Source organism: Fukomys damarensis, unplaced genomic scaffold (genome assembly GCF_012274545.1).
Source record: "Fukomys damarensis isolate Sample0158 unplaced genomic scaffold, DMR_v1.0_HiC HiC_scaffold_5, whole genome shotgun sequence".
NCBI classification, from domain to species: Eukaryota; Metazoa; Chordata; class Mammalia; order Rodentia; family Bathyergidae; genus Fukomys; species Fukomys damarensis.
This window is the reverse complement of record NW_022900917.1, coordinates 69,722,746-69,728,370: the sequence shown is the minus strand read 5'-3', so window position 1 is coordinate 69,728,370 and position 5,625 is coordinate 69,722,746.

The following is a 5,625-nucleotide window of genomic DNA, read 5'->3' as shown; positions in this document are numbered from 1 at the left end:
AAAAAAAAAAAAAAAAAAAGGAAAGAAAGAAATCAACCAATTACAAATGCTGTTGGGTTTGTGGGGAGAAAGGAACCCTTCTCCATTGTTGGTGGGAGTGCAAATTGGTACAACTGTGGAAATATGGAAATACCTCAAAGAACTAGGGTTAGAGGTTCCATTTGACCCAAGTATTCCTCCACTGGACATCTTCCCCAAAGAATTAAAAGAATCATCTCATAGTGATATATGTATGCCCATGTTCATAGCAGCACAATTTGTAATAATAGCTAAAACCTGGAAGCAACCCAAGTGCCTGTCAATGCGAGACTAGATAAAGAAGTTTTTCTATATATAAAATGGAGTACTACTCATCCATAAAGAAAAAGAAACTTGAGACATTTATAGTTAAATGGATGCACACTGAAGTGATACTCTTAAGTGACATAAATAGGACACACAAGTAAATACTGAATAGTTTCTCTAGTGTGAGAAACTGAAAGTGTAAAAAGCGACTAAAAGGTATAATAATTGGAAATAGAAAGAAAATGTGCAAAGGGGAGAGGTAGGAGAAAGGAAAGAAGGGAATGGAAATAATATGAGAAAAAGAAAAAATGGAAACAAAGTCTTTGTAGATAGGGAGGGGTGGAGGGGTTATAGGGAGGTCAGGGGAATGGGGAAAATATAAGAATCAAGATAGATTATATAAAGGTGCAAATTTTCAATGATGAATGTCATTATATTGTATACCTTAAATGTAACAATAAAATCAATTTTAAAAATTTAAAACAGCTAATTTTCCCTGAGAATCTTCTTTTAATAGCTCAGGAAATATGCATGGAAAGTTTTAAAATGTGCAGCATTTAATATTTTAAAAGCTTTGATCATTAAAGGGACACATTTAGAGTAATTTACTTACAAGAAACCTCTAGTAACTGACAATGTATACTACGTTTATGAAAACACAAAATCACAAAGAAAACACATGCATGGTGTTCTTTCACAGTAGAGTCATAGAACAAAGCCTGCAAAGACCGTGTAGTCATGTTTGAAAAGATTGATCTGCATTCTCAGGTTTTGTCATCTTCCTAATTAAATTGAAATACATAAAATTCAAAAATCCCAGCCAGAATTGCACATCAACAAGGCAACACAGATGACCAAAAACTTAGACCTTTTGAGATTTCCCAGAATAATTCTGAGCCTCTAGGTTCTGGCAGAGGAAGGGAACAGTAAGCTGGCCCTCTTGCTGCCCCCAGAGCCCTCACAGAATCCTAAGTAAGCAGCTTTGTTTCCTGCTCCCTGCCTTTTTCTGTACCTTGCTACTGAAGCTGGAGTCCACTCATCATGTATTTACTACCCTTGACAGGCTTTGCTTTTCTCACAGCACACACTGGTACTCCCAGAAAGCAAAATGATGCTGCTGTTCCTTGGTGTTGGTGGGATACATAATCTCCAGAGGATCTGCCTAACAACTTCTTTGGGGTCATAATGAGAGTCAGAGTGGTGGCACACATCCCATTGTTTTATGGAGAATAAGTTGTCAGACTACAGAAAGAATCTGGACCTCCTGCTCTGCTAGTGGAGAACAGCTGGGTAGCCCTTCCTTCTGGTATTTCTGTGTAGGATGTTTCCTTTGGGCTTGCTCAACCATCACTGTCCCTCAAGGGTGTCTTTCCTGATTGAAATACTTGCAGAATGAAATCAGCGTGATTCAACTTCTCATAATCTCTTAACCATGCTAATTGCATAGTTGAGCCCACTCTGTCCCTTTGAAATGGGCTGTAATTTGGGAGAATCTTTCAATTCAAACAAGCCAACTTGCCCATGGACATCTCATAATTTTTAGCTGATTCCACATGCACCAAGATAACAGAAATGCAGTGGAACCAACCAATAGACCAAGATATTGAAAACCCATTACTTATAACAAGAAAAGCAACCCAATTTACAAAGAGTAAATTATCTTGGACTCCTTAACCTTAGCTTGGTGGAAGTGGGAGCCAGTAGAAAGAGAGAAGGCACATCTACTTAGGGCTATGGAGGCCTCCTACACTCCTCCCTGGAACTGCTGGAGAAGGGGCTGGGAGACTACGGCCCTTGGTAGACAGCTTCCCCTGGTAGAATCCATACCTTGAGGACCCTTCTCACTCTAAACTTCTGAGCTCATTTTGTTTTGTCATACTACTGTGGGTATGATGGGTAGTATAAGGGTTAGGTCTAGGGTTGGGATTAGGGATAGTGTTGGAATTTAAGTACCTGTGTATGGAGTGTGAGTTAGATGGTTATTGCTATGGTTAGTACTAGAGTTAGTTTTAGGGATCATGTAGGAATTCAAGCACTTGGTATTGGATTGTGGGTATGATAGTTAGGTTTAGGGTTAGAGTTAGGTTTAATGTTCGAGTTTATGTACCTGTGTTTTGGAGTGAGGGTGTGATGGTTAAGCTTAGGGTTAATGTTAGGGTAAGGGTTACGTATTGTGTTGGAATACACATACCTAACTATTGGATTGTGGGTCTTATGGATAGTGTTAGTGATAGGTTAGTGATAGGTTTAGGGTTTTAGGGTTAGGGTCAGGGATACTATTGGAATTCAAATGCCAAGTAATGGAGTGTGAGTATGATTTTTACTATTATGGTTATTATTAATACTAGTGTTAGGCATAGTGTTGTATTATGGCTATGATAGGTAGTATTATGGTTATGGTTAGGGTTAAGCATAGGGATGAAATTCAACTACCTGTGTCTTGCAATTTGTTTCTGATGGTTGTGGTTGGGGTTAGCAATATGTTGTGATTCACATACCTGAGCATTAGAGTGTGGGTGTTATCATTTGTGTTTGGGTTAGGGTTAATTTTAGGATTATGTTTAGAGATAGTGTTGAAATTCAAGTCTCCAAGCATTAGAGTGTGGGTATGATGGCCAGGGCTAGAGTTAGTGTTAGGGTAAGAGTTGTGCACAGTGTTAGTATTCACATACTCGACTCTTGGAGGAATTGTATTATGGTCAGTGTTTGGCTTGGGGTTAGGGTTAGGATTGGGGTTAAGGATAGTGTTTGAATTCAAGAGGCTGAGTTTTGGAGTATCAGTATGATGGTGGTTAATGTTATAGAGGTTATGGATAGTGATGGATTTCACTTTCCTGACTGTTGGAGTGTGCTTAATATGGTTATTGTTAAGCTTAAAGTTAGGGTGAGCATTAAGGATATGGATTGTGTTAGAATGTAAGGACCTGAGTATTGGAGTGTGAATGTGATATTTAGCATTAGGGTTGGATTTATAGTTCAAAATCATGTGCCCATTTTTTCGAGTGTAAGTATGATGGTTAGGGTGAGGGTTAGTGGTAGGGTAGTGTTAAATACTGTTTTGGAATTCGTGTACCTGACTGTGGGGTTGCAGGTAGTATGGTTCATATTAAGAGTTTGGTTTAGGCTTATGGCTAGGGTTAGTGTTGGAATTCATGTACCTGAGTAATGGAGCTTGGTTGTTATTATCAGTTTTAGGGGTTTATTGCAATTCAAGTACCTTAATGTTGGAATTTGAGTATGATTGTTAGGGTTAGGTATAGTTTTGGATTTCATGTACCTGTGTACTGTACTGTTGATATGAGGGGTAGAATTAGTATCAGGTTTAAATTAAGGGTTAGTGTTGCAGTTAGGGGTAGAGTTGGAATTTAATTGCCTGTACATTAGAGTTTGAATTTGATGGTTAATGTTAGTGCTATGGTTAGGGTTAAGTTTGGGGATCTTGTAGGAATTCAACTACTTTTGTATTGGATTGTGGGTTTGATGGTTAGGGTTAGACTTACAGTTATAGTTAGAATTCATGTAGCTGTGCTATGGAGTGCAGGTTTAATGGTTAGGGTTAGGGTTACTGTTCGAGCATAGGTTATGCATTGTGTTGGAATTCAAGGGCCTGATTACTAGACTGTTAGTGTTTAGCTTACATTTAAGTTTAGGATTAGAGTCAGGGATGGTGTTTGAATTCAAGAACCTGAATTTTGGAGGTTCTTACTAAGATGGTTAGTGCTAATGTTAGAGTTGGGTTTAAGTGAGGTTTTTCACTAGACTGTGATAGTTGCCAGGGCTCTTGGAGCTGTTTGGTCTAACTTGGCCACACTGGGATGATTTCTCTTTTAAAAGGCCTGGACTGGGGCTTAGCACACAGGCAGGAAGGACCTCAGCCAGAAGTGAATGCAGTTAGCAGTAAAGGCCTTGGCCACAGCCACTCTTGTAAGAACAGAATCCCTGGGCATTGATCAGCACCATGGCACCTAAAATCCCCAGGGTTACCTAAAGCAGCCTCTCTGGAATAACTTCTGTAATTAAATTAAGTCATTCCAAGAAACTTAAGTGCCCTTCTACCCTGGGGTCTCTATGGAAACTCACACACACATAAAAACAATGAATTTAGCTTACCAGGAACCTATGTCAAATGTATCTATGAAGTTTTAACAGATATTCTTGATGCCCAGAAGGGAGGCTATGTGCTAAGGGGTGCAGATAGCTTGCTAGTAGAGGGAGGTAAAATCAAAATAGCGAAAAATAAAATACAGATTGAAATAGTGAAGATATCTAACATAAAACATATCTAACTCAATTTTCTTATTTCCAGGTTACCAGATGGGCATCCTAGAATATTACACAGTGTGTGTGTGTGTGTGTGTGTGTGTGTGTGTGTGTGTGTGTGTGTGAGAGAGAGAGAGAGAGAGAGAGAGAGAGAGAGAGAGAGAGAGAACTGGTTAAGAGATCATTGGAACTAATCCATGAAGGTAGTTGAAAAACTACTTTGTAAAATCAGTGTGCCTGACAAGCAGTCTTTGAGGTTCAGTTCTGTGTGGTGCCAGGGACTGAGAGTTACTGCTGTTCACCTGTCTAGTAAGGGCAGAATGGATTATTCAACTGAGACTCTGTGGTAATGCTGATGAAAGAAACTAAAATGAAAAATTCTAATGTGCACGACTGGCATAACAAGTATTGTAAAAGGAATATTAAGAACTAATCTTTGGAAATGCTCATACTATAAAAGCTATTGATAACACCGAACAGATCACACCAAAGCAAAAGTTACTCTATATAAGTGAAGCACTTCTCACATGAAAATCAGAAGTGCTCCAAAGCCCAAAGCTTTCTGAGTCTGACATGACACTCAAAAAGTTTCAGAGTTTTGATTTCAGACATTTCAATTAGGATGCCCAGCAAGTGAAGTCTATACAATTACTCTAAAATCCAAAAACCCTCAGAAATTGAAAAACTTGGTGTCAGGTGCTATCACAAGGGGTAAAAACCTATGCAGGTATTCCCTTCACGACATTACTTTTCAGGGAATTGTTTGCCTGTGCATCTCTACAGCACACATGCAGTCTGAACAGAGAAGCCTGCATCTTCTGCATTAATCAAAAGTCACCCTAGGTCAGGTGTGTTGGCACATACCTGTAACCCCAGCTCTCTTAGAGGCTGAGGTAGGAGAGTGGCAAGATCAGTCCCAGTCTGGGAAATTTAAAAACTTAGCAAAGCCCTGCCTCAAAATTAAGAAAATAAAGAAATAAAAAGGCTAAGGATGTAGCTCAGTGCATAGACTCTTGGTTCAATCCCCAGCACCACAAAAAAGAAAGAAAGAGAAAGAAAGAAAGAAAGAAAGAAAGAAAG